General features: G+C 35.4%; 1 long non-coding RNA gene across 15 annotated transcripts; it reads left to right on the forward strand.

The window, feature by feature from the left end:
* Window positions 1–1,096: 1,096 nt before the first annotated feature.
* Window positions 1,097–5,390, forward strand: LOC113331480. Of its 15 annotated transcripts, none has more exons than XR_003350956.1 (9): window positions 1,102–1,952; window positions 2,089–2,138; window positions 2,509–2,642; window positions 3,172–3,310; window positions 3,468–3,686; window positions 3,932–3,950; window positions 4,040–4,160; window positions 4,265–4,529; window positions 4,789–5,177. It is a non-coding gene; the product is annotated as an uncharacterized LOC113331480 (long non-coding RNA). The 15 variants fall into 15 exon arrangements; XR_003350953.1 differs by having other exon boundaries at window positions 1,109–1,227; window positions 1,478–1,517; window positions 1,816–1,952; window positions 3,468–4,160; XR_003350947.1 differs by having other exon boundaries at window positions 1,097–1,227; window positions 1,304–1,952; window positions 3,468–4,160.
* The last annotated feature ends 3,546 nt before the right edge of the window (window positions 5,391–8,936 follow it).

An 8,936-nucleotide genomic window follows, 5' to 3' on the forward strand; every position in this document is an offset into this window, starting at 1 on the left:
TCGACCGTTCGGTAGAAACTTGACCTGGCCTGGCTAAGTGGCAAATTTGCCACTTAGCCAGGTCTGTTCGCCACTTTTCCATGCCCATAGTGGGTGCAAAAGTGGCAAAACTGGGGCTTTGCCATCCCTATAGGAACCAGCCTTAAAAATAGTTTTGTTCTCGGAATAACCGAGATGCTCTAGATTTTTTTTGCAGTGAGCTTCATATTTTTGAAATGAAGAGGTATTGGAATCGTTTATCTTCGTATTCTATGGAAAAAAAAATTATGTTAAATAATTAAGACATTTTATAAAACTTATTTCAAAATGACAAACATCTTCGAAACATTTTGAGCGTTTTTTTTTTTTGATAAACAAGGAATCTTTTTATTAATGGGATTTCAAGGTTACAATGAGTTTAAGATCGAAAGTAAGAGAATACAAAGTAATAAGAACATACCGCAAGAGTACAATACCGAGAAATCCGACAAGAGAAAAAGAAGGATTACCGGAGTAAGACAAATACAAGTATGAATAAGATCCGATTAAATCGAAAGAAGGATGCTTTTTCTCGGAATTAAATTCTAACCATTTAGTTTGTTTTTCTTCTTTAGAAATAAATGCTCCTAAAGTAAGAGTGATTTGCTCAAATCTCTTGTAACTAGTGATGAAGCTTCCGTCGTCAAAAAGACCACCGATGAAGATTTTGTCGCCGGATAAGTTGATGATGAAGATTTCGATGAAGAGTTCGTCGCTGGAGACAACAAAGATAGAGATTTCGTCGTTGGAGAGCATCACTATTGATCTTAAAACCCAACCCAATAATCCATAATCGCCATTAAAGCGAAGATAAACCTCAAACGATTAGATAAACTTCCATCCTTAAAAAAATGACCTTCTCATTTTCAATTTTGTCCTCTAAAAATTGTCTATATTTCCAAAGCATTATCTAACTCCTTTAAAATACTAAGCTCCTTAGGCTCCACGTTGAACGGTGACCCTCACCCAACTCAGAAAATTGCTTCGTTTCACTTTTCCTTAAAAGGAGAGAAAAACAAGGCGTTTTTTGGCTACAAATAAGTAATTTTTATATTTATCATCCCCCGAAAAAATAAAAAAAAAATAATAAAAAAAAAAACCTAGGTTTTCTTCTCTGGGTTTTCTTCTCTACAAACCCAGGTTTTCATCTGAAGAAAACGTTCTATGTGCAGATGAGATCGTCCAGGCTTCAAACAAACCTTTCTAATGGTTTTCTTCTAAAACCCTGTTTTTTTCATTCTTTCTTCTGCGTTCTCTCAATTGATTTCTTTTAGTCTTATTACAGGCTCTGCTACGCCCTACAATAACAAAAACAAAGAAAAACCTAAGAAGAAACCCTAAACCACAAGCTTTTCTTTTTCGGCTGCTCTTCTTCTCTTTGTTTATGCTTCTCTCGGGTTTTTTCCGGGTCTTCTCTTCTGAAACTATATTAGTCTTTCTTCTTTTTTTGATATTCCAGGTGATAGTACATTAATAAGATTCAGATTCTTACTCCAAAGGTAAGGTTTTACTTTTTACAGCTAGGGTTTTTGATTTAAATGAAGAGAAGATTTGTACTGCTAACTTATAGTAAAGGAATAATTATGAGACAGATACCACCATATAATTTTTAATTCTACCCGTTGATTTCTTTGTCTTTTGATTTCGGGGTTTTAATCCGATATAAATTTTTTTTTCAGTATCTTATTTTTATTTTGATTTTGCAGGTGAGCTTTGTTAGCAATATGATTTCGGGGTTTTTCTGTTCTATCTCTTTTTTTTTTCTTTCATTATCTTATATTTATTTTGGTTTTGAAGGTGATCTTCGTTAACAGTACCATACTCTGGATCATAGTAAATCACTTTATTCTATGATTAGGAATAAGCTGAGATACTCATCAGATTACCCTAATTTTAAGTTGGACACAAACCCGCTCCTTGCTGTCTAGGAAAAGGTAATGGTCTCTAATCATTTTTGTTGATTTTCCTTAATGTTGATCTAATTTTTTATTTGTTAGTCCTTCTGTAATTACAATTTGATATTTTCCTGAGGGATTGGTTTTACTTAACTTTTTTGATGTATTGGTATAGATTTTTGTTGGTGGAGGACATTGTGAGAAAAGATTTAGGACCTATTTCAGGTAAATCACTTAAATCAACACTAACATGCTAATCTTTGACTGTTGAGTTTGTCAGATTCAAATGTCCTGTGATTGTTCCTTTAGCTAACAGACACGTTTGATTGATAATGTTTCTGAAAAATATACCATCGAAACGGTAATGCAACTGACTGCTCTCATCAACGTCTTACTACTGACCCCACTTGGTATCTTTACCAATTCAACGTTTTTATGATCAACTTTGTGGATTTTTAGACTTTACCTTCCTTGAAAGTCTTGATTATCTTATGAAATTTTGTACGGTTGTTGCTAAGTTAAGTCTAAAATTAATAGCAAAATAGAATTTTAACATAAATTACCACTTCTGAATATGCCTAATTCTTATAAAAAGAAATTGCAGGGACATTTGTACTAAAGTAACCAAAGACCAATTCATTTTTTGGATTTTTTGCTCTACATCAATGCTAGAGCTTCAAATATGGCCGGGAGTTCAACCAAGTGCGGGAAGACTCATTTTAATTATAGGTGATTTTAAACTGAACTCCAACCAAGCTTATTCATCAAGTGTATCACAAGATCGGTCAGGTTAATTTTGTGGTTGTCAGAACTGTGTCTTTAATGCAAATGGTAATGGCCATTATGCAACTGGTGATTGTGGAGGTACCATGTACTGTGCTGGAGGTGCACCACACGTAAGCCTTTCTAAAGTTATACTTGGTGAGAGTGACTTTAATGATACACAAGACCTGTAACCACTTTATTCCAACTCATAATGCTTTGTTTTAAAATTTGAATTGTCTTCTAATGATTCAGAAAGCCAGCTGAATCCAAATTTTGTATGTATAGTATTTGCATTGTAGGGATGAAATACGTCATACCATAGGACCCTTTGGAGATAACATTATTTGTTTAATATTACCTTAGTAGGATTGAGAGGTTCAGTACAGCTTCATGGTTCTAGAATTAAGTATGCACATATGCTAATGATTAGACCCAAAATTGTGATCTTGCCGGTGACATTTGGGTTTTATTTTTATGTGTTTTGTTTGTACAGGGAGCGGGGAACACTGTTTATGCAACGATTGATTTTTCATAGGAGAGCATCTAACATTACCCATGTTATGGCACTCCAACTACACAAAGATGACAGTTACATGGATGAACCTGGCATGGGATTTGTAATTAAAAAGAAGGTAAAACCATAGATTTTCTTAACTTGAAAACCTAGCAAGTTGGATTCAGCTGTAAAAGATGTATTCCCAATTACACCATTTGACTCTAATTATTAGTTTAGGCGTCTATCATGCATTTCTATCTTAGTAAATATTATTTTATTCATGTTGCTAATAGGGAAACGCGATTCGAAATTTTGGGCAATGAAGGTATGTCATTTGCATGGAACAGCATGGTTCATATGAAGTAACCCTGCATCTTCTAATGATGTTGTTGTTTCCACCATGTCAATGTCGACAAGTACGTACTTCCCAATTAGTTACTTATCCTAATCCAATTAGTTCCCAAGGACAAGCCTTATCCTTTCGTCTTCTCCAACTAGCCGCAGCAACCATGGTAAAAATAACAAAACCCGAATCTCTCTTTCTGTTTATTTTCTTATCCTAATCCTATGAATGTTGAGATGCATTCTTCCCTTTCTTCTGAAGATGGTAGCAGGATGAATCTCAATCTCGTAACACGCCGCACAGTTTCCGCATCTTAATCTTTTTAGTTTTTTTTTTTTCCTGATAACCTTGATAGTATTTCAGTGAGTGAGTTTTATAAATTTTTGTATTTTTTTTTATTGATTTTTTTCCCAGGAAACGACAATCAATTTCTGTGAGTTTTTAACCTCTCTAACTTTTAATCAGTTTCCATGATAAATCAACTTGACGTGGGAGTTGATTGTTGATTTATTGATTGGTTAGTGGAGATATATGTATTTACTGGAATCAGTTGTGGACGTCCAAGCATAAAATCAGCACATTATGTTGTTATATGCCCTCTTATCGCATCTGTGCATAGGGGCTAGGGTATTTGGCGCTTAAGGTAGGTGCTATAATTGAGTGAGCTAGATTTTAACTGTTTTATATTTTTCTTAATTATTTCCCCTGGAGTATTTTAAGTTTTGAAAGTAAAAACACATCATGCAGGCCACAAAATGTTGCAACTTTGAGACCCTGGAGAGGTGGGCGTTGAAAGCATCGCCATTCTGTGAACAAAGAAAGCTGGCAGGAAACGGTCCTCTCTGATATAGGTGGCCATCGAAAGCAGATATGGGACTCCGAATGGAGGAATTTAGACAGAGTCAGATAGAATGATCTACTCTCCGATAAATGCGATTGCATTCTGCTCTATTCAGGAATATCCACAACCATTGAATTTTATGTACCCCTGGATAGAGAGGGCATGCAAATTGTAAGGTTTCAGTTCTGTGCTCCACAATACTACTTCTGTGTACTTGGTCTAATTTTAGATAGATATATTTGGCATCCATGGTCTTTGTAAATGAAAAAAATTCTTTTTCTCTTGCACGCATGATAGTTTTCTCTTGCGCAGCAAAATTGTTTGTTTTTATGTGACCCCGCGACTCTCTTCGTTTTTGTTTTTCTTTAGTTTCCTTTGTTTTAATATGAAAGAACCAAGGCATAAGGTTTGTTTATTGCTGATTCTGCAGGCTTCTTTCAAAGTTTTCCACGGCGAAGTGATAGTGCCTTGAGATATCAGACGGTATGGATCTTCAATGTGTTTAAATTTACATGGTTGCTAATTGTAGAATATGTGAGAATATCGTCATATGGTTTTCTCTATTTACAAATAGAGGGATGACTAGGTTTACACGGGATGCACACATGGTCATGTTTGGCCTTAATTTCTCTATACTGCGTATATTTATGTTTCTTCTGCGTATATTTATGTTTCTTCAATTTGTATGCAAGAAGGGATAATACCTGTTTCTCCGTCGTAGCTGTTTGGCTTCATTATTTTGGGGGTTTACTTTATGCTACTATTTCTATTGCTTCTTTGCTGCTACGATCTTTGGCATGGTAATTGCAAGTTTTCTAAGTTTTTCTTTTCACTTTTCCACACATAGCTATTGAATTTTTCGGCAGCTTATGATGATGAAAAAACAGATTAATATTATTTTGTAATATTTTGAAATACTTGCGGCAAAGTACTATACAACTTATTACGAGCTCTGCAACATAATGCAGTGTAATGTGATACCCTCTACTAATGAGGCTCACATACTAATTTGAGCAGGAGTCATTCTCTTGATGCGACAAATATTTAAGAGAATTAAGTTAATAGTAAATGCTTAGTTGTTTGTCCTGGCTCAGTGTCTTGGTAAAATTATGTTAGGGAGTCGCCTGTACCTTTTGACTAGAAATTGATTATCTTTATTTGACTCGATGAGGGTATGAAACAATTAAGTATATCAAGTAGTTAAGTAATTTGATTCATACAGTATTGCTCTACTTTGGTCTGAATAGTATGGTAAATTACGGGTCTTGCAACTCATATTTTTAGCTTTTCTAATATTACATCGCTAAGCATATTTTTGGCTGCATTGGTCCTAGAAGACTGGAACCATATCTGAATACTTCCTCAAGTAAGGAAATCCTCCCCTTCTGAGATAGATTTTTAATTACTGCAGTTGTTCAATTTCAAAAGTTTTTACTTTGTTAATTATTTAATTTGGAACCACACGATTTTCATGATTTATTACCACTTTTTTTTTTCATAAAAACTACTTATAGTTTTAGTTTTTGGATTATGATTTCATTCATGACATTTGGGTAGTGCAAAATCCCGATGTGTCAGTTACGTTATCATATGCAAGGCCTAAAGTCTGTGTAAGTTCAGTTTTAACTTTTATCACAAACATGGGTCGAAGCGGACTTTATGAAAGTACCCTCTCTGGTGTTTATGTGGCTCATTGGTAACTGCCATTACAATGTTGCAAAGTTACCATCATAGGTCTTAATTACTTGATAGTGCACTAAAACCATCCATCAGATATATATGTGGTGGTTTCGCATTCAGAAATTGGGGAGGGACGTTAAATAATTAACTGTTGGTATTAAAATTTATTAGCTTTCCTTTTCTGGGTGGAAATCTGTTGATTTGTAATTTGGGGTTAATTTGATTGTGCAATGTTAGATGGTTGTGGTTCAGTCAGTATCGTGGATTGGTTTGCTACGAAGTATTGGTTTTAATCAACCATGAAAATTATTTAAATGAATGATAAATCATCGTGTGCATGATGGTATTTGGGGTTGGCACTTCCTGTCATATGCTCCCAATGGGGGTTGCTACTGGCGGAACATCATTATATTTAAGAAAAGCAATAAAAACGAATAATATGTGAATCAAAAACGGAGAACCAATTTCCAATTTTCTATAGGTTATATGTGCTGGGACTTGGATGGATTGTTATGACCTTATATGTATTCTTACAGGTAAACAAACATTGATGTCTATTCAAGTGCAGTTTAGTCATAAAAATTCGAAATAGAAATCATACCGGCATTTACTGATAGATTATATGATAAAATTGATGTTTCAGTTCTTCGGCTATTCTTGAATTATTCTTGAAAAGTATATCTCAGTCAACCGAAGAATGGTACAGTTAATTCAAGTTATGTCCCACATTATACATTTTAATAGATGTACTTTCAGTCCGGTAATTGGGAGTAATAAAATGACTTCTTGCACCAACAAGTTTTTTTAAAGGATACTTATATACTTACAAGGGTGAATACCAGGGTGCATCTAAAGTTGGACATTTTTAGATAACAAGAACTGTTGCATCTGGTAATATTTTCTCCGACTGTAAAACAATTAGTTTCTGGCAATATTAAAAGCTCCAGGCGGAACCACAATTTTGACTGTAAAACAATTAGTTTCTGGCAATATTAAAAGCTCCAGGCGGAACCACAATTTTGGATGCAGCGGTGACATTATTTTTTCCCGACTTTTTAACTATTAGTTTCTTCTCTTTCGTAATTGTAGATTGTTAGAGATCAAGGTTCAACTGCAATTTTGATCGGAGTAACATCATTGTCGGTCGATCCTTCGACTCAAGAAGACAAAAACCTGCAAGTAACAACAGTCATATCGGGACTGGGGCGAGGCGAAGCCGAGTTTTACCAAATTAAATGGGAACTTGGGCGAGGCGAAGCCGAGCTTTACCAAATCAAATGGGGACTTGGGCCAAACCGAGCTTTACCAAATCATATCGGGACTGGGACGAGGCGAAGCCAAGCTTTACCAAATACAAAATTTGTTTCAAAGTAAGAGACATTGATGCATTGTATTTGTAGTTTGTAGTTGTAGATTGAATTGGTGAACCAAGTTTGAGAAGCTGCCCGGGCATAGCACGGGCACAAAATCTAGTTTTATTGATTATTGTTAGTATACTACTCCCTCCACCCCTCCTTCTGTTGATTAACTTCAACATAGAAGTCACTAACAAGCTGGTTAGGACAAGATTAGGAAATTGATGTAATCCTAAGGGAATTAGAAGTCATCTAGTTCTAAGAAAAGGAAAGACATGTAATAAGGTAATAGGACTAGGAAAAGGAATTCATAGTTCTATATATATATGATCACCAAAGTTGTGGTTGATCATACGAGCAAGATTAGAGCTTGTGTTTAGTTTTGAGAGATTTTCTAAACATCAATAAAGAGAGTTGTCTTTATATAAGCTAAGTTTCATCTTGCAGTTGCCATTAATTGGTATCAGAACTTGTTTCTGAGCCATGGAAAGCGAAACCACCATTGTGGGTGCAAAACAGTTCACGCCACCATCAATACAAGTTCCAATCCTCAACGCCACAAATTACACAGTATGGGCCATGAGAATGAAGGTACTGATGAAAATCTACAAAGTTTGGGAAACAATTGATCCTGGTACATTGGACCCAGACAAAAACAATGTTGCCATTGGATTACTCTTTCAAGCAATACCAGAATGTCTTGTTCTACAAGTTGGTGAACTGGAAACTTCAAAGAAAATTTGGGATGCAATAAAGGCACGTAATCTCGGAGCTGATCGAGTTAAAGAAGCCCGTCTGCAAACCTTAATGTCTGAATTTGAAAGAGTGAAGATGAAAGACACTGATACTATTGATAGCTTTGCAGGAAAGCTATCAGAGATAGCCTCAAAAGCTGTGTCACTTGGACAATCCATTGATGAAGATAAACTGGTAAAGAAGTTTCTCAATAGTTTACCAAGATCCAAGTATATTCATATCATAGCTTCTCTCGAACAAGTCTTAGATTTAAAGAAGACTAGCTATGAAGATATAATTGGAAGATTGAAAGCGTATGAAGAAAGAACCCTTGATGAAGAAAACAATGGAGAAACTCAAGGAAAACTCTTGTACACAAACTCTTACCAACAAAACTCTGCGACAAGAGGAAGAGGTCGTGGAAGAGGTGGTAGAGGAAACAAAGGCCTAGGAAGGGGAGGAAGGTTTAACTCACAAGATAGAACAACAAGTCAGAATGATCAAAACCAAGGGAAAGAAAAGAAGGATAGATCAAACATTATTTGTTACAGATGTGATAAACCAGGACACTTCTCCTCTGTATGCCCTGAAAGAATACAAAAGATGGAAGAAGCAAACAAGAATGAAACAAGGGAAGCAGATACAACCCTTTTCATGCACGAAGTTGTATTCTTAAACGAAGGGAAACTAATACCAAAGAACTACGAATCAAAGGATGGAGAAGAAGGAATCTGGTATTTAGATAATGGAGCCAGCAATCACATGACTGGTAAGAGACACTACTTTTCTGAACTCAATGAGAAAATCA

The sequence above is a fragment of the Papaver somniferum genome, unplaced genomic scaffold (assembly GCF_003573695.1).
Source record: "Papaver somniferum cultivar HN1 unplaced genomic scaffold, ASM357369v1 unplaced-scaffold_125, whole genome shotgun sequence".
NCBI classification, from domain to species: domain Eukaryota; kingdom Viridiplantae; phylum Streptophyta; class Magnoliopsida; order Ranunculales; family Papaveraceae; genus Papaver; species Papaver somniferum.